At 39.3% G+C, this 27,293-nt stretch overlaps 1 protein-coding gene across 8 annotated transcripts in view; it reads right to left on the bottom strand.

Annotated features, from left to right (window-relative positions):
- Positions 1–27,293, bottom strand: part of LOC148333984 (protocadherin Fat 3-like) — a 178,680-nt gene that overhangs the window by 127,019 nt on the left and 24,368 nt on the right. For all 8 annotated transcript variants that reach the window (XM_088300252.1, XM_088300255.1, XM_088300256.1 and 5 more), the window contains exon 2: positions 6,956–7,012. The gene's annotated coding sequence lies outside the window, so the exon portion shown is untranslated. The remainder of the gene's footprint in view (positions 1–6,955; positions 7,013–27,293) is intronic.

Below are 27,293 nucleotides of genomic sequence, written 5' to 3'. Positions count from 1 at the left end.
CAGTGCTTATGTTCTTTTTACAGCAGTTGACTTCATCTGAGCAGCCCCAGAACATTGAAGCCAAGCAATAAATAAACAAACAATCTTAAATAATCCTCCACAGTTGTACAATATCCCCAATTCAACATTTTTACTTTGTCAAATATGGATGTACTCAGATTGGATGTTACAATTCCACCCGAGTCCCCGAGGTGGTTAAAGGGTGCTTACGTCTAAAACTAGTTGCCGGTACATGGAGAGCAATAAATGGACAAGAATTAAGAGACCAAACAACTATTTTATTTCACCTTTACCCCAGTTATAAACCTCTGATCAGCCATTACATGTACGCGGTGGGACGAATGTTCCAGAAGATAATGAAAGAACAACAATTCTCGATTGCTGATAATCAGACTAAAGTTAAGTGATTGCGTCGAATCGATTGTTACGGGAAAAGGGAAACTCAGCTTTAAAAAGTGTGAAATCAAACCCATGTTCATGTTCAGAGTAAATATCCAGACTCCATTATTTCACTGCTGTGCCCTTTTCACCCCTTCGCTTTACAGAAATGCAGGGCAGGTAAGTGATTTTGCAGAGATTCTTTCTTCTTGCGACCGCCTTTTCTACCAAAGCATTTGTTCTCTAAGCCTCCACAGCTTCTCCTCTTTTTCAGAAAGTTTTTATGCGTAAACACGGGTGTTCTCATGTTCCACAGCAGCTGGATGGGGGAGGACTAGTGTGTGACACCACTTCATTCAGTGCTTCCATTTTGTCCTTGTAGGCGCACTATTTGATTCACAGTGGATGTGTGTGTGGGGGTGTGCGTGTGTGTGTGTCAGCCTCACAGTCATAAATCGCAATGTCACTGCCAAGGACGGGGGGCAGCAAGAGATTTAATTGTCCTATTCCTATTAAATATTGTATTTTTAGAGACTCTCAAGAATTTAATAGCAAGGGTACTCAAAATCTAGTCCAGGTGTCACACTCCATTTAGCATGCAAAATAAGCACTTTTTGAGAAAGGCAGGTATGGTTTGACAATAGCTTTTACAAAACATTTCAGGATTACTCATTTCTTTTCTTTCGAGTATGAACGAATTACAGATAATTGCCATTTGCAGAATCCCGGAATCCACCCAAGTGAACAATTAGATTTGGGAAGTCGTGCTCATGTTTGCTGTCCGTTTACGTTGCAAACATTGCAGTCAGCTGCTGCTGCTGCTTAGTGGTCTTGTTCTAACCACTAATGCCTAAATGGCTTCATGTCTGGTTACATTAAATAATAATTGTGTGTAAAGTACACAAACATATATTAAAAACGTCTCTCAGACTCCATATATTGTGAGCTGTTCATTTTCTTTTTAAATTACCAAAACAGAAAGACGGAGCTTCAATGCAATGGGGTTAATTGTTTCCCCTTTTAATATATGGATGTGCAAATAAACTTAGACCAAAAACAAATGTATACTCTATTAGTATGCACAGTAATTCTCTGATATGTATCCTTTTCAGGGTCACATGGACATGAGACCCAATCCCTGTTGGCTGACCATAGAAGTCGGTCGGGTTCATAATGCGCCATCAGAAATCAACTCCATGTAAATGTCTTCAACATTATTTGTCAGGAAAATTTTTGCCAAGATGGCACAATACTTGTACTGTTGTAACAGTAGTCATACTTTTGGATCTGTGATGTTTTTAATTTGTTAAACTAAATTGACCCCTATTACGTCCGTTGAGCATTAAAGTGATCCATTTCAAGAAAGGCAAGAAGAAAAATCCCTGAAACTTGAAAAAGTACACATCACTGTACATATATATTGTCATAATGCCAATAAAAGCAATTTCATCTACGAAAGGCTCAAGCTGACCCGCGGTCATAATGAGAAAGTGCTACAAAACGGAAACAGAGTTCAGAATTGTTTCTAATTATAAATAAGCAATGAATTAATCAAACTCAAACTTTAAATGACTAATGATGACTCGGCATACTCTTTTAATATGTTAGTGGCGTCTTCTGAAAACTTTGAAACACGTTTCTTGACGCGGCAAAAATGGCATTAATCCAACTGGTTAGCACGATGGCCTCACAGTGCAGAGGGTGTGGGCTTGATTCTAGCTCCGGTTGATTGAACACTCTAAATTGTCCCTAGGTATGAGTGTGAGCACGGATGGTTGTTCATCTTTGTGGGCCATCGATTGGCTGGCAACCAGTTCAGGGTGTACCTCTCCTACTGTCTGAAGATAGCTGAGATAGGCTCCAGCAACCCTCTTGCAACCATCATGAGGAGAAGCAGTTCAGATAATGGATGGATGTTAGCATGAATCTATTTCAATTGAAAAACATTCTTTATTTTGTCACATATATTGATTGGAATAAATGAAATGAATTCAATTACAAAGACTCAAATTAATTATTTGAGCGACTGACCCCTAGTCCTACCTCTGTTAGATCTATCAACGTCTTTCATTTCAATTCAAGTTTGTGGTGTTTTTCTTGCATGCATGTCATTTAAAATTCTCTTCTTTCTTTTTTGTATTCAAAGTAAAACATGCTACAATGCCTTTGGTGCATGTACCTGCGATTTTGTTGCCATCTGTCCCATCGACAAATATTTCAAAATGATGAAAACATTTTACCTTAACCTTTGATTTGCACCTACAAATCCACGGTGATAAAGCCAAATGCGCAACCACATCCCGTTTTTCTGAAAGGAGACACTTGAACACCAAGGACAAGTGCTACTATCTTCCCAATACTGCAGTAACATAAGTGGTAATTTCCAACGACAGATATAAATATGCACATACACAAAGTGAGGAAGCAGCTTTGACCTTGAAGCCGCCTGAGGAAATGCTATCTGCGCTAATGGTCATCTGGCAGCAGGATAAGCGGCATTACAACCTCATTCAGGCAATTTTGTGATACATATGTGAAGTCAAAGGGAATCTGGCTTGAGCTCATACATATTAAATCATGGAATACGGCCACAAATTCTATATGTGTGCATGTTCATGCTTCCTGTGCTTCCCTTGTTTCAGAAAGCATTCATTTTTCACTAGAGATGTGTGGGTATACTGCTATGATGTGAGGAGATACCCATTATCGCTCCCACACCCCCACGCACACGCACACACATACGCACGCACAGACTTCAGAAAGGATGCATTGCGGAAAGGCAGAAATAATTGCATAAGTCTTACTGAACACCCCATTTACTTCAGTGGAAGGCAGAGGAAATGCGTGAGTAGGCCAGTGTGTGAAGGGTTTGCATGCATTTCTGCAGAAAGGATCGAGCACTCAAACAGTTGTGTGTGTTCCTTTGCTCCACCCCACTTGAGAGGACACTAAATCCAATCAACCGTCTTTTTTTTTCTTCCTCCTCCATCCTACGTGTGCCCATAGCTAAAGCAGCAGGGATTATGCATGTGTGTCTGTCCTAGAAGACCTTTGGACACACTGTGCATGATAACTGCAGCCTTGCTCAGACCACCCCTCAGTTCTGCTTCTGTTTCTCGGGGGCCCATGTGTTCTGCTGTAAGAGCAAAGATCAATTTAAGGCTTATGTGTCTGAGGGTGTTGTGGGTTCTGCTCTAGTTTAAACCCCGCCATGTAATGCTATCCCTGTCATGTCTCTCCAAATGTCCCCAGAGTTTTGAACAAGAAAAATGGGAGAATGGGGTGGTGAAATGTGAGAAGAAAGGAGAGGGAGACATGGATAAGGAACATCGATCTACATTGAAATTTAATCCCATCCCTGGGAATATGGTGTTCACATCATCTGGGGTGTGTAAAACAGTTGCACTCCCTTCCTAAAGTATTCACAAAGTGAGACCAAGCCCTTTATTGTTGCTGTAGACTGAAACTGCTTAGGGTTGACATCAAAGAGTGGTCAACATTATCAGGCTTTGCAAGTTTTTGCACATTTAATTTGAACCCACCAATTTTTCCGGTGAAAAAAAGCAGTGGACCATGTGACCGTGACTGTGCTTTGTAGCGCAGGTGTCTCCTATTTCATTGTTTATTCAAACAATAAACAGCGCTGAATGTCCTCGTTGATTGATTAGTTGAAAGATGTTTGTCCTTCAGGAGGTTCTTTTACTTTTTTTCTTCACATCTGGGATTCCGCTTCCGCAAGTAGAAAAATCCATTTGCCTCATCTAAAACTTCTAGTTCCACCCCTAGACATCATGATCGTGAAAGTGATAATTGACACTGGGTCAGCAGTTGATTTTGGCATGGTTAAGCTGTGGCTCATTTTCATGAGACAGGGTTGCCCCCCTCGGAGAGTTGTAAAACTGGGGTAAGTGCATAATTCTTGATCCTAGGGGTATTTTGACAAAAGTATGTCAGTTGGGAACTGTAAATTTGGAAGAAAAATTCTATTGGACATGTCTCCCGTTACATACAATGGAACATTTGCGGTCATACATTATCAGTTTCTGGATGCTGGCTGACTTTTGCTCAGATTTTAGGGTGAAAAAAAATCTGATGGAAAATAATACAACTTCAATTAATCATTGAATTTTAAATAGTATGTCAGGGGTATTTGAATTCAGCGGTCCAGCTGGTGGGTGGTGTTAGGGACTCTGACTATATTGCCATTCCCTGGATTTAGGGGAAATATGTCATACATAAAATACTTTCGCCAGTGATTTCATGGCTCACCTACTAAACAAGACAGATAAATAAGAGTCATAAAGTCAAATTCGAAGATTATACTGTTGCGGTCCATTAGAAAAGTCAGGATTAGGCAATATCTTTTAAAACTTTGTTTCAAATGAAGAGCTATGATATCAGATCTCGGTTTATAAGATTCAAAAGAACAAAGACAAACATTTACTGTTGGTCAAACCAGCAGTACAAAGTGTGTTATACCTTTTGGTGTCAAAACCAATCAACAACTCATTCTTGGCCCATTAAGAATATGACAGATCGACAGTTTGCTCAACCAAATTACATCTTATCCTTTGTTAACATTTTCAATCTAATATTTTTGTGGCATACCTTTTATGGAACAAATCCTCTGTCTTATCTAGTTAAGTGTGGGATTCTCAGAAAAATGATATCAAGACTCAAATTGTATCAGTACACATCAACTGTAGCAAGTGTGTCCGGGTAGCTGCAATTGGAACAGCTATTGGATTGTTTCACTGGCTCTTGTCATGTTTTAGTTGTATGCACACACACACACACAACGAGGGCATCAAGGCAAAAGTTCAGTTCATATCTAATTAGCAATGTATTTGTCTTGTCGCTACAAAATATCAACTAACTTTAAATCACCACGGATGCACATAGGCTAGGTTGTGGTATCTGTTTCACTTTGACTGTGGACTTCCAAATTACAATTAATGTTGAATCTAAGCTGTTAAACAGCTGTTAAACAGCTCAGAACTTACTTATGAGCAATGCCAAATGGCAAGCATGGACAGAATACGCAAAAATCTCCATGGAATGAGAGCAGATATAACAAAATGGCAGCGAAGTCAAACAAACCATTGGCCAAATAAATGAACAGATGACTAATGAATGAACCACCCACAAGGCATAGAGCACAAATACTTTTTTTCAGCAGATTTGGATAGAGAAGTTCAAATCATCAAAAATGTATCCAATCAATGGATGCTGCAGCCGCCGGTCTTTCTCTTACTGCAACAAATTGTCCACAGCGGAGGATTGACTCTTTGCGGGCCGTTAAACGTTTTAATCCGGCCCGCCGAACTTGAAAAGAATTAAATGAATAAACCTTGTTAATGTTTTATTTTCAAAATACTGTGGTTTTCCAAAGTCGTAAATATTGTTGTAATGCTTTTGTTCACTTTAAAATTAAATGTATTTTTTTTCTACGATGAGATGAGGTTGCCAAGACACTCCATCCATCTGCTCCTGGTCCGGCCCCTGTGTCAAATTTTAGAACCCATTGTGGCCCACCAATCAAAAGGTTTGCCCACCCCTGGTTTAAACTAAGCTCTCCTATTGGCAGCTAAAGATTTTGAAATACATTTTTTTTGCTCAACCATATCTGAAACTACTATTTTGCCTTTTTTAAAATATTATTGTTCGACTCATTATAATGCCGCAAGGGGACACTCTGCTGGGTATTTTGCTCAAGGATACCTGTACAGAGGGTGAGAGCAGTGCGCAATTGTGCACGAGCGCAGCTTAGAAGCAACATCATCGCTAACTTTAATCGACTCTGTCAGGTGCAGCTGGACGTTGCTTTATCAGAATCCACAGCCTGTTTCCTCCCCACCCTCGGTCATCATCCCCATAAAATGTGTCCGCAGTGGGTAACTGAACTTTTGCCAATGCAGTTGGAAGGTCTATCACTGATGGACTCCGGTTACGCTGGCAGACTGACGACTGATGGAAACTTTGAAACACTGACGGAATAAGGGCGATGGAAGCGATGTTCGGCAAAGATGAGAGGCAGTTTGGGGAAGAGAAGCAGAAGGAGGAGCAGTAATAGTATATGAATTATTTTTTTGATGTGTAAAGTGGTCCAAACTATTTCCTAAATGAATAAAATTCCCTGCTTTTACCATTGCTAACTGCTTCTTCTACTGACAGTCCTAAAATACCATAGACGAACTGTAAGTCAGCGATGATGGAACAGGTTAATCACTGCCAATATGTAAACAAAGTAGTGCAAGGATGTAGCCATGCATTGTGAGACATTAAAATCATAGAGAAACTGGTACCTGGCACAGTTATTAATGTGTATTATTTTTTTCCTTCATTCTTTTTTTCTTTATTTTTTTAATCACAGCAATATCATCCATCCATCCATCCATTTTCTGTACCGCTTCTCCTCACTAGGGTCGGGGGGTGCTGGAGCCCATCCCAGCTAGGCGAGTGACACCCTGAACTGGTTGCCAGCCAATTGCAGAGCACACAGCAATGTCATTGTTCATTCAATTCATTTTTTCATTGAACATTTCAAGACAATGCACATGCAAAGAATGTTATTTACCTTGTTCTGTCACTTAAACACTGGCGTTGGTGCAAACAACATTGGTTTTCCTAGCATCTGCAAAGAAGATTTAGAGAGAGTAATTAGGTATGAATATATATCTGTGAACACAAAACAAATATATTGCAGATAGTCGACAACTTCTGTGGTTTAGGGCAAAAGACAAAAACATTTAGGTGGTAATGTGCTGGAAAGCAATAACTGAGCGCAACTCTCATTTCAAATGACAAAATGAATATTTAGCTAATTGACATGCCGTGCCTCATTATTTTTCCTTGTTAATAAAATAAAAGCAGGGTGATCTGGCTCAAATTTGACTACTGCTATAAAAGCTATAATATAATTTAAGAATGTTATTGACTGATTAAAAAAAGCAAACAAAAAAAAACTGTTTCATTCATCTATTTGCTATGCATTCTATTGGGAGGTGTTTTTTTCAGACACATATTTTGTTTAGTCTAGTTTTTTTGGTTTATTTTGAAGATTCCCTGACGCCATCAGCTGTATGTTCCACCAGGGAGCGGTGACAGCTCTGTCAAAAGCTGAAGTGACCGCTGAAACTGTCAGCAAGATAAGAGATGCCTGAGAAAAAAAAGAAACTATAAACCTAGTTCCTACTTATTTATATATACCCAAATCCCAAATCTAACCCACAACTATTATAGACAGTGAGCCCGTGCAATCCAAAATGACATCCGAGAGGGGGCACTGGGTCAGTGCGGGAGGTCACATTCTGCGGCCTGTGCATTCTCATACACACGCAACATTTAGCGATTTCAATAGCTATGCAACGGCAGCCATTGTAAGATAAATCAAACACATGGCTTAACTTTAGAAGACCTGAGGCGGCGATAGTTTTCTTTATATGACGGTTCTCTTCCACTTGTTTGTACGTTTTCAAGTTGGCAGCTGAACTAACTGGGCCATTTATTTAATAGAGCATTGTGCAACCGGGGCCTGCAACTGTGGTCTGAAAATGTGTTTCTTTTAGTGCAGAATGAATTCACACATTGCATTGGAGGGGCCAAATGTTCGAGCAGGTTTCAAAGCAGTCAGCCCACTTTGCACCAAGCAAAGCCATCAGATGCCACAGTAATTTGACAGGATGTAACATTACCATATGCAAATGAGCAACAAAGTTTTTTGTTGTTTTTATTGAGATTTCACCTATCTTACTGTTAGTCGCTTATATAAATAGATTGCACATCAACTATATACAGCATGGCCCAAAAGTCTACACTGCAGGATTTGGGAATGTGGGCGACAAAGTTTGCTTCATGACACCAACACTGCGACTCCGCTATTGACAAAGGCATCGTTCACTCTTATTTATTTCCTTTTATTTATGATAATGTTATTACATAAAAAATCAAGTCAAATGAAAATAAAATCAAAAAAATAATAAAATTAGTAATATGTATTTACTACAACAGAACATTCTGTTGCTTTAGTTTCTGTCATACAACAAGGATCTGATTTTTACATAAAAAGGACAGGATTTTCATTACTGATCAGAGTGATAGCAACGCAATACATTGCAACTTGGCTAAATTTGCATAGTTGTGTTATCTAATGAGTAATAAATGTTAACTGTGTCGCTAACTTTTACACACACAATCACAATATGTGTTTTAAGTATTGGTAAACATGTAGACACGTGATCAGATACAAAGGCAACAGAGAACAACAAATAAGAACACACCATTTCATCCATATTTATTTTCTTTGCTAGCATTTTTTTTCTCGACTATACAAAGCTCTCCATTTCTTCAGTATACACACACACACATGGCGCGCGCGCACACACACAAACGCACACACACAGACAATACTCTCTAGCGTGGGAACAGACGGATTGCATGAATATGGATGTCTGTGTCCAGATTAGTATGCAAGAGCTCCAGAGTCCCAGTGACTTCTATCAAGCTACTGCTCAAGCATAAATCGAAAAAAAATAACCCTGTAGACCTGATTAGACAAAATTTTAACATTAATTCTCACAACACATAACTGTGCATATTTGATCGAACTCCACTCGCAGCAGTAAATGGAAAATAATCCAGTTTCTTGTTTTTGATGTCACTCACAGTGGCACACACAAACAAAAAAACTGGATGTTTTTTTTTTTTTTTTAAAGCCTTTGAAAGTGTGTGGGATTTAAAAAGAGACTCAACATGAGGACATAGTTTGCCGGTCAATTCATAGCAACAGAGTGTATGCCAGCACTCGACTGCGGAGATTATGTACAGAATCTCAGCAAGTGCAACTATTTCCGGTTGTCATCCTCTGTTCAGCTTTGTGATAGGACTTAACAAGTCCACCACCATCGGTCCTATCTCCAAAGAGACTTTTTATGTTCCGGTATGCGGACTTGGGAAGACCGTACTCAGCGTGTTCACGAGACCGAACTCTGCGTTCTACATATTGAAAAATGCAAATTGCAAATTGAGAAATGAGACAAGCCCTCTGTCCTTTCACCATTGTGCATTTCACTTCCTGAAGAGGGAACTGAAGGAAGACATCCCCAGGAGCAAGAACTGAAAGAGGCTCCCGTAGCCCCATAAACCATTTCAAACGAAGAAAGCAACGGTCTGGTAAAGTCAATGGGTCACAGGCTTGATGCAGTTATTACAAGTAAGGCTTACACCACCAAACTTAAAATAAGTAACATTTAAAGTTAATATAATAATGAGCATCCCAAAACCTTTGAAATAAAGTTTATATTCAACTTTCGGTCGCAAACAAAATTTTTGTAAGGTACTGTATATCCATTCATGTTAATGTAAAAAAATATTTTGGTTAAAAAACTTTTTGCTAGGTTCCACCGCATTCTAAATAAGCTGTAAGGTAAATTTAAGCAGCTGTGTACATTTGCATACTTAATAGTATGTAGTAAAACTTTGAATTATTGACTAAAAACAACACACAGATATTGTTGAATGTGTCAGACCATCAGGAAAATGCAGACCAATACATTATGAAACCCGGTTGAGTGCCGATGCGTCAGAGCCGAGCTGCAGTAAGGCTGAGAAAAGTGATGATGATTTGACTGAAAGTGAAATTTATTTGCTGGGTCCCAAATCCCAGAAATCATACACACCTTCTACCAAATTAATACACCTTCAGGAAATTGTACCTAACCAGTATCCTTGATTGTGAGAAACATGAGCATGATGACATTTGACAGCAAAAGTCTGTGGATCTTAGGTTGAGATTGCCACTGTTCCTAACAACAGCACAAGTGACAGGTTGCTTTACAGTGTGACTTGAAGCTGAGTAGTGACGTCGCTTACTACAGAACTTGCCACGACTAAACTAGTTGATCTCTGGTCGCTATTATTTGTTTGTGCCGACTTCATCTTCATCCAGCTGCATTTATTGATGTTGCACTCCAGGTAATAATGAAAGTCTGTGCATTAGTCGTCCTCTGTGATGACCACATGCAACCGGATTTTTGTGTGACTTTAATATTCACCATTGTAGGCCATGGCTGTTTTCCAAGGACAACATAATCAGTTGGGAAAATGTTTTCTCTTAAAATAGCCAGTCCTTGCCGGTTCATATCAGAAAAGGAAAATGTAAATTAATCTAATTATTAAGTGCGTATTACACATACATGTGTGGAAAAGAACGAATCATGAGAATAGACTGGCGAAAAGCTGGGAGGAGAAGAAGAGATACATTGAAAGTCGTACTCTCAAGACTGATCCAAGCAAGAAGCCAAGCAGAAGGCCGCAGTATAAAGCAGATCTAAAGGGTATATTCCTCTTGGGTGTAAATTAGGGCCATGAACATAACTGCTTGCGCTGCAGTAACGAGGGATTTGCTTCCTGGGATTTACACTAGGCTAAAGGCTTTAGACCATTTTTTGTTGGGGGAAGGAGGTGGGGGGCATGAGCACAATCAGGCGGTATTTATAATAGTGGCATTCGTGCTCTGACCTGAAGTAGCTGCTTTTGTGAGACTAAAGCTCCTGTTTCTCAGTGATCGCCTGGGGGTCTGGACACAATAATAAAACACATACACATTTACACAGATGTGGACTCAACTGCATATTCTGACTTACACCCAGCTGTTTTCTTTGACGGGTAATTGAGCAGGAACATCTGGACAAGAAGTTAACTGGAGGTTTGAAAAATAAGGAAAAAAAGCACGAACCAACACCAAATACAGTGCGTGCAGGTAAGTGGTTGTGCTCCAATAGTCCCTCCATTTGTCAGATCCTATTTTCAAATCATGCAACAAGGTGCCATGACAGTGCAGAAGTAGACTACAGGTCTGAAATTAACCCATGATCTTGGGCAATATGAATCATTAACATTCCAAAATAACACCAAGCAGTATAGTACATCCTGTATGTAACATGTATAGACAGTGCACACAAGTCCGAATTGTAGCGCTTGCTCAAATTAGATTACCTCCTCATCGAATAAGAAGTTGTCAAATACAAAATGACAAACAGGGTGAAGGCAAACTCTTTGGCCTGAAGAAAACAATACTGCAGTAACTTGAATGTTTGCCCATTTATAATCTTCGGCCCATTTCACATTCTCTATTTTGGTCAATCGAGACAAATGGAAGCACGACCAAATACACAGGGTACTACTTAGATGGGAGTCCAAAAAAGCACTTCCATACAAAACAAATATGTCAAGGTTGATGTTGGGAATAAATAAGCAAACTCAGTATATTTGTGTTTTCTGTTTAAGCTTACAAAAGCATCATCCTTTGAAGATTTGCAACAACGTGAAAGCTTAGATAGAACTGAATTTCTGCATGTGTCAAACAATTTGGAAAAATGCAGCACAGTCAGGGTTAAGTGCATTTCTTTCTAGAGTAAATAAACTGTCTGGACACACAGTTGACATTGCTGCACTGAAGTGTCTGATCAAAACTAAAGAGTTTATTTTCTGGTTCTCACAAAGATTTTGTCTATTATCAGGATGTTTTGACTTATCGACAGTTCCCAAATGCCTAATGTTTGTGATCTAAAGTCGACACCTTATTAAATGACCATTGCATATAATCACTTGATTTGGTACTGGATAAATAAAATAAATCACACTAACAAATTGACAACTCAGGCCAGAACACTGACAAATTGAGTGAATTTGTTTCAAATGAACATGACTGACTATACTTAAGTCTGTATTCAACATTTTCTATTGTCGAAAGCTACCCATTCTTCATATAGAGTACATCTTGTCATGAACCAAGCGATAAAATTTGTTTTTAAAAATTGCGTTATCATTCCTAGTTATGAACCATATTAATAATGTTTCACATGAAGACATTGAGTGATTTACAATCTGAAGCAGGATATGTCATAATGAGTGTGTCGTACGTGTGGCGAGTATTGTTGGTGATTTATATTGCGAAGACAACAGAAAAGAGTCTATCGTGTCACTTTCCTATTATCGTGTCCATCTTCATTTGTCAACTGCATCAAATTGTGTGGAATAAGGATGTTAAGCTCGATGGGTTGATGGGCAAAAGGTTTCACGTATCAAGCTTATGCCACACATCTACCACCAGGGTGGAAGATTGAACAACAATACAGTACAGGGAAGTGAATAATAAACAGTCATCCTACATTACTAAAATACAGAACAAAATTAAAATTAACAGTAATTGAAAATTAATAATGAGGTGGATGAATACTAATTACTTTGTGAAAGAACAGACTAAATAATAAACCCGTTATTATTAGTACAGAACTGAGAATCACAAATTGAATTTTATTTTCTGATATTGAACAGAGGAAACTGTCCCAAAAAATTTGGCTGCTTATGTTACTGGCACTGGTAGTCGGCAGGTCAAGACGAGACACCTGTGCAGTTAGCCATAGCAAGTTTAGCAACGAACTTCGGCAGGCCACTACAGCCTGCTAAACACGTTGCAGTTTTGCCAATGATGGTGGTAATAAGCTACACCTCTTCCAAATATTGTTTTCATAAAGCGATTACGAAGAGTAATTAACAGCGCAAAAAGACAGAGAAGCCATTCTAATTGCTAAGCTAACCTCATGTTATTGTGAAATAATAGAAATTAAGTGCTTGGGTGACTGATTATGCTGGAAACGCCCTAAAAGCGGCGCATTTCCAACCTCAACCGCAAAATAGCAGGCAATTTAACAAGTGTCTGGGAAGAAAATTATTCAAAATAATGCTACACACATATCTGAACAGGAAAGGATTGTTTTGGTTATTACGGTGTCCCATAAATCAACCTGGAGCAGTGGCCTAGCAGATTAAGCATAAGCAATTCGGGAAACGGATGCGAATAGTATATTGAATACATATATAACAAATGAGATTTATTTCCCCAATGCATTTTTGCTTTTAAGATCCGAACAAAAATGTTCTTTAACTTATAGTTCATCTTTTTATTCTATTTATTTTTTAATCAATTCCTGTCAGAAACATTTTTCAATAGCTCTTATTTAGATTCGTATCCACATTTGTGCAAAAATATATAGGCTACCTTGTTTCGGTTTACACTGGATAATTTTTAGAAGCATTAGCTGGTGAGCGGGCAAGGCCTTCTAAGGCAAGTATGCTGGCCTAACATAATCAAGAAATTATGATCATATTCACAATGGAATTTGATTATATGTATATATATATTAGGGCTGGGCGATAAAACGAAAATTTATCGTTACCGAAATGTATTACAATGACCGACATAATTTTGCCCATGTCGGTAAATTCAGTGTCTAAAAAAAAAAGAAAAAGAAGTCTTTTCTGTCTGCGGCGATGTTCATGCCCCTTTAAGACGGCTACAGCGCGTGTCGTCACGTGACTCCACCCATCTGAACAAGAATGTAAACAGAAGACGGCTGCCACGGCTGAAGACGAAGTAACGTTAGTTGAAATTGTTCCTGTCACGCTTGTCCCGAAAAGAAATTCGACATCAGTCGTTTGGAAATGTTTTGGGTTCCATAAAGACGATGTTTAAGCAGAAGAACATGAACTACAAAGTGCGTCGTAAGCACCAAAACAGCGCATCCAACCTTTTCTTTTTAGCCACCCACAAACACAACCATGCTGTTGACTTGGAGCTTGTGCTAAAAGTTCAAAGTGAAAATATATATAATATATATATAATATTATATATATATATATATATATATATATATATATAATATATATATAATATATTATATCCTATACTGTATGCTAGTGTTGTATTTTTAGGTTTGAGTTTCTATCCAATTAGAATTCAGCTAGCTTCTGTTACCAGGCAGATTTCATAATAGAAGAAAATGGGCTTTGAAAGTTGATTGACAGTTGCGATAGCCAATCAGATCACGAGTTGATGACCCCAAAAGGCCTTCTGGATGGCCTTACGTAATGGCCTCCCATTGAATGTTAGGCAAGCCCTTTCTCTGTCCAATTCAAAAACCCGTTTGAAGACACATTTCTATTCTTTAACTTTTGACTCAACATGAGACTGTTGCTGTTCTGCTGTTCTTCTCATATCCATTGTATATGTGTATTCATTTGTGTTCTAATTTCCCCCTAATATATATTAATATATATTTATATTCATTTATATTTAAAGTGCTTTGTTACAGCTCCAGCTGTTGTGAAATGTGCTGTATAAAGACAGTGTGTTTGTCGTGTGATGAACGTGTCCTGTGATTGAATACTCACTTGTTACGGGGCAGTGCGATGCGGAATCAACACACTAGAAAGTCGTAACTCTCGACCATTCGAAAATCTAAAGGATATTCTTGTTTTGTTTTGGGGTTTTTTAAACCACAATGGCTGAAGGAGGGAAAGTGTGGATTTAATTGCAGAAACACTTGTATATTATGTCTCCAGCCGTGGTGTCAAAAATGATGGTGTTATGAGGAGGATTTATTCAAGTCGGACTTCCCTGAAGACTTAGGTGTCAATTGCACGGCCCGCCGTGGAAGTACTACTGGATGCATTTCTCGTTTGATACAGGGCTGTTTAATGTCACTTCAAAATGGGAAATGGTGAGTATTGTATCTTTTTTGTTAGTTTTTTGCAGAATAACTGAAAATATTCTTTGTGGTGGATTCAATTGAATATATGTTGAAAAACACTTGGAAATCATTGGGTTCTGTTTTTATTTGTTTTATACCAGTGGTCCTCAATCACTGGACCGACCGCGGACCAGACGTGTGCCACTTTGGACCAGGCCGTGGCGGGCCGTATAGATGAAAAAAAAAAAAAGGAAAATAAAACATGCAGTTGACACATGCCAAGATGCTAATGTCTGAGTTACATAATATTAAACACACAAGCTAGCGAAATCAGTAACGATAGCACATAGAAAGACCACTCGTCACTTAAAGGTTGGCGATAACTGAGTTAAGGTGTATATGGGTGTGCATTCTCCTCTTGTATGATATACCCATCTTTATTTCTGTTGAGTATATTCTGTTGGTGAAACCCTCTAGTTTACATCAATCCCATTTCACACAAGGATCGTGTTAAATGGCCAGTTGGAGCTTTTTTGTTTAGACTGGCACAAACTCATGGGTCAGAGTTCATTTCAGTTCCTCTCAACGTCCTGCCTGAATTTAGTTCACAGTTTAGTCATCTGACAGCAACAAGGAACCTTGCACCAAATTAAGTGTCATGGTCTGATTGAAAACAACAAGCACTCAGCCTGGCCACGGTAAATTGAGTCTAATCCTGTTTTAGTCAAGCTTGTGCCGGCTTCGACGATGCCTGAAACCACAAGAAGTCATCCTCTTCCAATGTGAGGCACTTTTAATTCTGTCTATTTACAGTCAAAGTTAGAACCTAACTGCTGTCACATAACTCTGTTTCTGGCTTGCAGACACCGCACTCCTTCCTACAAGATTTTGTGACTTAGGCTGAGCCTCCATCCCATTATTTTGGCTTTCCACCTCCCTCACCTCTTGCTGGAGTGAGTTCAAGTTTCTGGTCTTAAACTCATTAGTTCAGGCGCCTTATAATCCGTTACAAACAAACAGGCAAACATCCAAGATTAATGGCAGTTCAGTGACTGAGAAAAAGGTTGACTGAGATTTACTGTAAGGCTACTTTATAGCTTCACACTTTCCCACACACACACACCCACACCCACACACTAACATCTCAGCCTCAATTTATGTGTGGGAGGAACTCACAAACTGACCGTTATTTTACCTCAGTCTGACCAATTGTTCAGCTTGTCCTTCAGTCTTTGTCTTTGTCCCCCACCCTTCCATCTAAGCCTGTAAATGTAGCTGTAGCAGAGAGGAGGGGCTGAACTACCATGGCAGCAGATGCCAGGGACTCTTCTGGCTCATGCCCACTGCCGAGCATTCCAACATCCTAACACTACGCTTTCAGCCAACTGCAATAACAGCCACCAGCAGACAAAGGCTGCCTGGCTCCCACCACCTTACGATGTTAACGGTTTGGCAATGACATCATCATTTCAGATCCAACATGAATGAGTCAACACAGTCTGTGGGTGAGTGGGTCTCTGTACGCAGATGCCTCTTCTGTTTCTGAGAATCAGGTAAAATTTGAGTTTAAACTGAGCTAGATTAAACATGATTTAATGGCTACAGCCTCACACCAGCAGAGATAACGCAAAGTAAAGCCAAGAATTGACCATGCGGTGATCACAAATGTTAGTTGTGTTGAGTGATGTGGAGCTGTGTTACGGGTGTCATTTTGGTAACTTTTCCACTCCCTGTTGTCTGTTGTTGGCGTTCCGGACAAACTTTTGTGAATGAAGATCCCTGTGCTGTATAATAAGAAGAATTAACAAATGGTATTTAAAACACTGGATATAGAGACACAAAACTGTGATGACAGTGACAGTTGGGTACTAGAATGGATTATTTTTACTTTGTTTTTTTTTTTAACTTTAGCGAAACAAAAACAAACAAAAAAAATCATTAGCGCAGCTTTTTTTTTCTTTCCCCTGGAGGTTCCACTGCATATAAAATAGTTTTCAGTGGAAGGGGAAGTATTAATGACCTTGGATTTAAAATTTCCTGCACACAAATAGTACACAATTTAATTATGAGCTCAGAAACCCAAACAAATTTAGTTTGTGAACTGCTTTCAAAAATATGTCCTCTTCAAACTATAACATCACACTTGTAGTTCTATTTGACAGAGTGTCCACTGCTTGCACCACATTCTCAGATCTGCTCACTAACAGACAAAAGTAATTTGTCACCTGCAAGAGAAAATACAATCAATTCTTTCACTGTCTTATGGGCTACTGCTTTTCTCCTCAGACTTGGAGCTGGCGCTTGCGCACAAGTAGCCAAGAAATCCCCTAATTTCTCCCCTGGTCATCAAGGTAACACTGGGGCATACTAGGGTTTCTACACCCTGCAGTAGAGGGGGTCAACATGAGCAATGGCCCATTTACATCAGATAGGTCTGCCCCCTCAAAACTGTTTATCCAACATTGCCCTAAAAAGGGGTTAAAGCATGCTTCAAGTCTGTTAATAATTATGTCTTAAAAACATGTCCCAGACATAATAGTCAATTTATTATGACATCTGGATTGGCTGTTTTGAGGTTCATATAATGCATATTCACAGGATTCAGCTGTACTGTATATTCATCAACAATTAAAAGTTTTTTCTTTTTTCTTTTAATCTTTGAAACGGTTACCAAATGTAATCTCCACGGGACTCTATGCCAAGCGTGGACTGTCCTGAGACTGCTCATTAAGGCTGCGTGCTCTGCGGAGATGACAGACATGAAACAGGTGGGCAGTGAAAACAACAGACCCTCTTGTGTTGCTGAGTATTTTAGCAGGATACTTAAATTCCAACTGACTGCAAATCTATTAATATAGATACTTGATCCTGCAAGTCATAATGGGGCAATTCATGGGCCATCATTTCTGTACGAACAAGTTGATTATAAAGCAATCACAAATGATCTCTAAGGCAGCATTTTCCTGGAGGTAAAAATAACATCCCCAAACTAATTTTTGTAACTCCTTTAAGTAACAAGGGAAATTCAGGAACAATGTGCAGCATGTGATCGTATTTGACCCGTGTCATGGGAGCTGGAGACACTAGACTAGACTATAATCTGGCCTGTTCACAGTAAACCCCATTATGGCTAAAACAGATTTCCTGTGCTTGGCCAGAGACGAGATCAGTTTTCTTGAACCACCACAGTTCATATGAAATCATAACCTTGGGAAGACATGGCTCCATTACAAGTGGTTTGAAGAAAAACACGAGGATGTCACGTTTGTGGTGTCAGTATGTCCGAGCTGCCTCTTGAGAAGCAAAACCAGCTTTGGCATTACTACTACTATGACTACATTTTCCATAACCCACTCCTCAACATGACGCTTCATAAAAGTCCGCATTGGTAATTTCTTCTCTAAATCAAAGTGTTGAAACGATTGTAGAGGTCTCAAAATAACAGTGACTCACGTTCATCACTTTTACTGTTGCTAAGCAGCTGAGCAAATCTCTGATTATTTTCAGAGCTTTTTTTTTCATTTGAAAGGAAATTACCAACTCCTGCCAGCAGAGATACCAAAAAAAGTACATGATAAGTTTACGTTCACAGACAACCACAAACACAATGTTTTCATTTTCTGGACTATATCCCACACTTTACATACACAAGTGGATGACAATATATTCACATTACCTCTTAGGGAAGTTGCCTTCTACTGTTCTAAAATAAAATCTCAAAACTGAAGGATATCAAATTGCAAGGTTTTGTTGAGATCACATTTGAAAGCAAAAATGTGAAACTTAATTAATAAATCACCATTGGCATGTACATATGTCATGTAAAATTCAAAGCATAATGCAACTTGTTGCTCCTGTGAAAAAAACATGTCCATATTTGTTTTATTTTGAACATTAAAACAAAAATGACAAAATTGTACATTGGACACAATGAATTCACGTAAAACACACTACACAACAAAAACATCATTGAAATAAATGCGTCACTAATAGACAAAATGCAAACCATCCGGCAATGATTCAATATTCCCTCACGACGTGTTGCCTTTCATACAACCACAAAGAAATTTGTTGAGTTCGTCAAAGCAAGTGTTGCATGGAGTCCCTCAGTGCAATGCCACTACATCTGCAGTTGTAATTGTTTCATTATTCATCAATATTGTTATTGTTTCTCTGGAGTGGTATACCGTTTAGGCCTTGAAATGTCTTCATTTGCAATACTGTTCGACGCCAATTAGCCTTGAACGGCGCAATGTTCCACTTGTGTTTTGGAGTTAATATATTGGTAGAACCATGAAAAAAAATCACACTGCAATGCAGGAAAACCCGAAGCAGACCTGTGGCATGCAGGCAGTATAAACGCTGAACGTGTGAGGGAGTGCATGTGAGTGGAGAACTGTTCTTTGCTCATGCTTAGTATTCATCACCATACTCCTCGCAGTGGCACGGTAGCAGAGTGTTGATTCAGATCAAAGATTGCCGCTGAGCTCCGTTCAGTCACTTATTCACTTCGGCAGAGCTTGCAACCTAATAGTGTCTGGACCGTGATCTTGACTGAAGGGTGACTACTTCTCACCATTACGACACATTTTGTTTTGACATCTAAAAAAACAACATGAATGTACTTTTTACTGGCATACTGCAGCTAATCCACTTATCTGTATTGTATGTAATATTCTATTTGATACGAGAGATGCTTCCTTGCAGCACAGTGACACATTGGTTAACGCTGATGGATGTGCCAAGAGGATATGGGCTGTGTTCTGGGTTTTAAATTCTGCGCAGGCCGCTCTGTGTGGAATTTACTGCACTTTCTTCCTGTTCTTTGTGGATTCTCACCAGGTACTCCGTAAATCAGGCTTTTGATTAGCTTCCATAGACCAGAACATTTGCCATTGAAACTGTGGTATATATAGCGGCATAGTTCGTCGACAGGAGGAAGTGATCATTAGCTACTGCGATATGGCCGTGATGGCATGATGCTGTGGGCTCAGTGGACTCCACGTCAAAATATTTGAATGCGCTTCCGTCATGCAAAGTGACATTTGTCGAATATCCTCTGATGGATGATGGACAGGTGTTACCATCGGTATGCTGCAATGTGTCACCGAGATTTCACACCGGACACGCGGCCTGAGAGAGAAACACGGAGTTATTCAGTATGCATGTCCAGCCTATTTAGCCTCCCAGGGTCAAAAATTCACACCCCATCGCTCAACAGACGGAATTTATTGCATCTTCTGCTGGACACATTAAGCACCACATGCCTTCATGCAGAAGGCCTGACGATCAGACTCGGGCTGCACAGCAAGATCAAGACCGGTATAGAGCCACCGTAGTTTTACCAACATTTGATGATGTCTACTGTTTTCCTATTTTCAAATCGCAGCATCTGAGAATCATTGAAACAATCCTTTTTAAAAAAAAAAAATGCAAAAGTCGATAGCATTTATTCAAGCAATGTTCTTTGACTTCTTTTTTTTTTTTTTTTTTTAATTAGAGCTGAAGTCAGACAGCATGGACATTCATATAAAACTAAGCTCTGGTTGGACAGATTTAGTACAGCAAAACCAAGCAAGGCACATAAAGCACGGTGAGAAATCCAAATGATTCTCAATGTGTATTAAAATAATTTTCTGTGTTCAAATACGACAAATGCAATCACAATTCCAATAGAAACACATTGGAATAGTAGAATACATTTCCACACATACAAATATATGCATGGTGGATTTTTCAGCTTTTTTTGGAAGTCCACAACAAAATTTCATACACGGAATAGAAAAAACTGGAAAAGAAAAGAAAAGAAAAAAAACACTTACTAAAAATGTGCGAACCTATCTTTGCTCTGCGTCGTTTATGGCCCTTGTGCTAATGCCTTCATGTTTAGTGCTAAAAAGAAAGGCCAGCGCAGATTGGCAATGTCGGGGTGGCCTTCCACATCGGCTAGGAGCCTCTCAGTTGCTAAGTGGCTGTTTCAAAATCAGCTACAAACTGGAGACTTGAGCTGCACCACAGCACTATGTCAATATTCATGCCACGCACTGTGAGCTGACATTTGGAGAATGATGCTACAAACTGGAACAGCGCTCTGTTATCATGCTTGCAATCTTGGGTAACACATTGTGCAGCACAAGCAATATTTTCAACACATTCAAAACACAATGTTGCTTCAAAATTCTGAAGTAACTAGCAGAGAATATGTGCGCACAAATCATGCCAAAATCATTTAACCACAAGCCTCCATAATTGATTTGAAAAGTAAAGTTATATCAGTGATAGCTTCATCTATCCGTAAACGTATATTTGACAAAAAAAATAAATTCTTTACTTTTTTTCCGAGCACATCATTTTAATTGTAATTTAATTTAATTTTTTTGTTGTTAAAGGGGAAGTCAAAACCTAAAAATTCTTTGTAATTATACGTTCTATGTGCCTTCACAAGTCTAAACACGACATTCGTTTGTGAAATATGAGCAAAGCAGCAAAATCCAACCATTTTTATCCATCTCAGGGGGCAGCCATTTTGTCACTTCTGTTGATTGAAAATGTCATCACAGTTGTTCAGGGCTCAGGTAATGACCAATTATGGCACAGCTGTTTTCTGAAGCCGGGCCATGATTGGTCGTTATCTGGGCCCTGAGCAACTGTGATGTGGTTTTCAGTCGACAGAAGAGATTGAATGGCCGCAACCCGAGACGGTGAATTTTGCTGCTTAACTCATATTCCACAAACGCAATATTAATCAGAATGTCTTGTTTCGATGAGTAAAGGCGCACAGAACATATTATTCAAAAGAATTTTGGGAGGTTGTTTTCAACTTGAATTTTGACCAATGAAACAATTTGTAGCATTGATGTTTCAGCCGCAAATTCAATCTGTTGCTCTACTTAAACCTTAAATTAAATTGCTATTTTTTTACAAAATCTATTACACACTATACTATACTATACAATATATATATGTATGTATATATATATTTATATATATATTTATATATACAGTGAACCCCCGCTACTTCGCGGTTCACCTTTCGCGGGTTCAGTGCTTCGCGGGTCTAAAAAATATTCGGGAGCATTGTAGTTTCGCCGAGCGGCACAAGGGGGCGCTGAAGCGGTTAGACGGCCGGCGTGCGCCGAAGAGGAGAGTGGACGAAGAAGAGAGTGGCCGAAGAAGAGCAGGTTCCCCCGGACACGATTGGTGGCGACGGACACGATCGGACACCGTGCGTGAGCTCCGAAGGAGACCGGCCGGCGTGTGTGGCTGTCAAGCCAAAGATAAACAACCTCCGCCCGGGCACTCGCGCGGCGACATTTGGCTTCGTTCGGGACCGTGCGTGAGCTCCGAAGGAGACCGGCCGGCGTGCGTGGTAGTTAAGCCGAATAGGAGCACCTTCCGCCCGGGCAACGGCGGAGAGCGAGGCTGTCAGTTATGAATGAATAAATAAATAAATGAAGAATGCCACCTTTCATTTCACTGTCATGATCCGTGCCTGTCATGCCGCGTGTGTTTTTGTTTTTTCAGCTGTGTGGGCGTTCCTCCAGCGATCATCTCGCGCCATGCCATCAGCTGCTGCGAGACGCGCTGATTACACTGACTATATTGTGATTATAATAAATATTGTAACGTTGTATAATAAATCAGGCCAATTTGTCCATCAGCGAACGCTTTTATTATTAAGCCAAAAACGGCTGCTGTTGGCCGCAACCACGCCGATCAGAGAGAGAGCAACACAACGACAACAACATAACGTTCACTCCCCTGCTGCCTTCACAGCCTCCACAGAAAAGAGGAAAACACAGAACCCTTGAACTATTTACAAAGTCGCTACACTATCTTTGTATCACCACCTTTTTTCCCGTGTCTGCGTTTGGAGAGTCCTGTTCAATCCTCCAGTTCTGCTGGAGGATCATAACATTCACAGGGCACACCGGACGGCGTACCAGCAGGTAAAAGTCGAAGTAATTAAATAAATACAAAAAGAAGTAATTGAATAAATACAAAAATAATGGCTGGGGAATAAAAAAATAAGTTTTAATAATATTAGTTTTTTTGTTATAACATGAATTTCACTCTCTCTCTCTCTACCAGTATATATATATATATATATATATATATATATATATATATATATATATATATATATATATATATATATATATATATAGGTGCGAAGTATATATATATACACGGTGTTTTTTTTTTGAAGGTGCGACGCTACTTCGCGGATTTTCAGTTTTCGCGGGTGGTCTCGGTCCCCATTAACCGCGATAACCGGGGGTTCACTGTATATATATACATATATATATTTATATATATATATATACATATATATTTATATATATATATACATATATATATATATATATATATATATATATATACATATATATATATATATATATATATATTTATATTATAATCGAATATGCTGGAGAGAAAAAGAATCTAAATCATCTTGAAAATTTCCTTGAAACTCTAATCAAAACATTTAGTTAAAATTTGTTGACCAGAGATATCGAACTTGAGAGGCGAGGTCTCATCTACTGGCCAATGGACATTGCGAAGAGTTTCTTTCAAATCTCACATCCAGTTTTTGCCAAGTTCAGCACACTGTAGCAAGCATTGGCGTATTATGAGCTGGGAGGCAGTTGTCCTGTCCCATATTCTTGCGAACTCCGACTCGGCCTGATTTTCCCCGTTTTTAGTCTTTCTTTGACAGTTCTCTAAGACATTGAGGCCTCGCAAGACAATGTCACACACTGCATCAGAGTCATCACGATAGTGGGAGTGTGACAGAGAGTGCCAGACACAAACATGTCTTAAAACGAGACTCAAAATAAGATGAAGTGGTGAAAATAGAAGGTTCACCAAAGATATTATATGTGAGCTGTATGCTCTACATAATATTATGTATTATACTTTTACATCCATATACTTTAGGAATACTTTATGATGAAAAGTATTCTGAAAGTTTACCCAAACAGAAATAAAAATGGAATAAATCTAGAGTTTTTAGTATTAAACTAAACAATGTGACATAATGTGCCTTGGCTGGTTTTGGCTTAGTATTTAGTTTCACATTTTCCCTGTTTTGTTTTGCCTGTCTGTCTAGTTAGGTTATTGTGTCCACCTGTGGTCGTTTAAACACTCCTTTGTGCTAACCAATCAGCTTCCTCCAGTCCTTTGAGTCTTCTCCAAGTGTTCCTCGTTGTCTCGTCAATTTGTGTTAAGTTCCCTGTTTCCTTTCGGTCCTTGTCAGTTCATTCTGCCTTGTCCAAGTTATGGTGCTGTTGGTTCCCCTGTCGTTCAACACGTTTATTCTGACTTTTTCTCAAGTTTCTTTGGTCCTTGTTGTTTCGGACTTACGTATATTTGATTGTAAAAGTACCTTATTTGCCTTTTTGTTTTCTTTAAATGAAATTATCCCAGGGGTGGCCGGTCAAGGCCTTCACTGCTGCCCTAATATAACCAAAAATGAAGATATCATGATTCCTAATCATATTTATGAAAAGTTAATCTGATATTTATTTATTTATGATATTTATTAAAAGTTATTCTGATTTACCGTATTTTCCGGGTCATAGGGCGCTCTTTATAGTCCCTAATCTTCCCCAAAACAATCAAAGCGCCTTGGAAAGCGACGCGCCCATTATATGGACTAAGGATCACTCGACCATCAACCCTTTTACTCATTGGGCTGTTCGGAGTGCATGTTAGCACACCCTGCTGGCCAAAGTCTGAGTCATCTATGTTTCAAATTGACCGTAACTTATACATTATGTGACTATGGTGTTTGGGAGATGGTGTAGGAGAAAGCTGGACAAAAGTGCAGCTGTCCACAATGTTGTAGTCTTATCATTTATGTTATTGCAAGCAAGAAACGTCCCAGGTTTAGACAACAGACTGCAAAAAGCCCAAAGCACAACATGCACATCTCTCTAAACAGCCATGCACGTCTCTCTAAACAGCCATGTGATTGGCTGAGTCTGAGTGGCTCCCAAGAAGCCATTGCTGTAATTGGCTAAGGCTGAGTGGCTCCCAAGAAGCCATTGCTATAATCTTTTTGTGTTATTTTTATTTCTTTTGGGTATATAGATGGCATGAGAGATACATGTTTTATTTCTTATTTCTTTGTTTCAATGTTTGCTTTTATGCTGTTTTTTTTTTTGGTTTTGATTTGAAACCGTGACTCTAAGGAGTGTGGTGACCAGTGAAGTCCCTCCCCTGACGTTGTCTAGTGGGCTATTGCCAAGACACCTTTTATTGGTTAGAGTCATTGTTATTGGCAGTGATTCCTAATAGTTTGGTACCTCTGGCAACAATCTCTTAGGGGATTGAGTCCTGGTGAGCTGACATCAGCTAGCATGAGCAGCTGAGACGCAAGCAGCTGAGCTAGCGCCTTGTAGTGCGGCGCGTCTAGTATATGCATTAAAACCGGAAATAGCACCCTGCACCCTCAACTGGTGTTGCGCCCTTTGATGCAGCGCGTCTTATGACCGTAAAAATACGGTATATATATATATTCTTCACGTTGATGTCATATTATATCCCAGTGCTGTTTATAGGTGAGAGCTTTTGTCTAATCCGAATTAAGATAGCTTGTGTTATCAGGCATTTCATAATAAAAGTGGCACATACTATTCGTCCGCTGCATTCAGAATTAACCGTGCGGGCGATTGTGCGGTGTGAGTGAACAGGCTCTTAGAGTTGAACAATCGCAATAGCCAATCAGTCAGGCCTTCTTGCAGGTCTTGTGATTCGATACTCACTTGTGAGAGGGCAGCGCTATGTGGAATCAACAAATCCACCACAGACAGTTTTACTGGCGACCGTCTAAAATCTAAAATATATTCTTGCTTTTTTTTTTAACCCACAATGGCCGAAGGAGGTTAAAGTGTGGATTTGATTGCAGATGTACTAGGAAGGCCATTTTCAAGACGGACCGTTCAAGAGAAGCTCTCTTGTGAGTCGAAGTGGTTCACCTCTCAGTCGTGCGTGATTGTGTGTCTTTATATTATTTCTCCAGCCGTGGTGTCAAAAATGATTTATTGAGGGGTATTTATTCGAGTCAGACTAAGTAGGACTTCACTGAAGGCCAATGAGTGAAATGCATGACCCGCCAATGAATTCTCCTAAACTGCACTCCTGCCTCGCTTCCCTGCGTTTAGGTCCTCCCCCCTCGTCAAATACTGACACATTCACTTCTTTTGAGACTTGTATGACATTTTCAAACCGTGAAATGTTTTAAATTTAAATCATTACCTTTGCATGGGTGTGAGCATGTTTGAGCAGAACTGGAATGCACTAATTATTGAATGGCTTATGAATGAAATAGCTTTTATATTCATGTATAAAAATATATATTCATATGTATTTAATTTCATCCTACACTACCTAGTATAATTGGTGTCAAATCGAACATCCGCGTTGAAATGTGTGCTGCCTTCCCCCATAAATGATCCTTGGCAAGATATTGACACTGACTTTAATAGCGGGCAATACAACCGTCAGTTAATTGTGCTTCCTTGCCCAAGCCTCTCTTAATCTTCGATGGCATGGCATGTAATAGGAGGACAAGCAATAGAACATTCAATTGGTGACCTGAATCTAAGTCTATTCTTGTTTCTTTTTAATCAAGGAAAAGCTTAGGCCCATCTGAAATAACACACTCTATATTTGCAACGGTGTTCTGATCGCTATTTATGTATTTATATTTAGATAATCTATGTATGCACATTTTGCCACCCTGTCTGTCAAAATGATCCTGTGTAGGTATGAGCAAGCAAATAAAAATATTGTGTGACATCTGTGATGGCAATTTGCATTTTAGGCATGATATCAATTTATTACTCAGTCTTTTGTTTGCTTTCCACGGTGAACATATGAACAACCAGTCAAGAGTTGTTTTTTGTATCGGTGTCATCGACTGCAATTAAAGCCAGTTACAGAAGAAGAGAAATCTCTAATGCAGTGATGACACCTCTGCCCAGAAAAATAAATCCCCAAATTTCAATGTAGTCTTTCGCTTCACCCTGCGGCATCCCTTCTGCTGGGAAGTCTTCTAAAATATGTCTCCAAATATGTGAGGTCAGACACTGATGTTGGTCTATGTGAGTGCTTGGAACACAATCTTGGTTGTAGTTCATCCCGAAAGGTTTTGATGGGGTGAAGTCAGGGCTTGCCGTGGGCAACTTATAAGGGAAGGCAGGACAAAGCAGTTGGAAAAAAAACCCTGATTGAGCCATTTAAATGTGGTAATGCTTAGAATGAAGCATTCAATTAATGGCTTTCTAAAGTGTTTGTGCCCCTTCAACAGTTCACGGTAAAAATTTCTCCTCCGTATGTTAGCTCTTGTGAACGCATTAAAAGTACTGGTGCGAG

Source organism: Idiotropiscis lumnitzeri, chromosome 7 (genome assembly GCF_059441095.1).
Source record: "Idiotropiscis lumnitzeri isolate Australia: NSW breed Sydney's pygmy pipehorse chromosome 7, RoL_Ilum_1.0, whole genome shotgun sequence".
Taxonomy (NCBI): domain Eukaryota; kingdom Metazoa; phylum Chordata; class Actinopteri; order Syngnathiformes; family Syngnathidae; genus Idiotropiscis; species Idiotropiscis lumnitzeri.
Note: the sequence above shows the minus strand (reverse complement) of the source record. Positions and strands in the feature narration are given on the sequence as shown.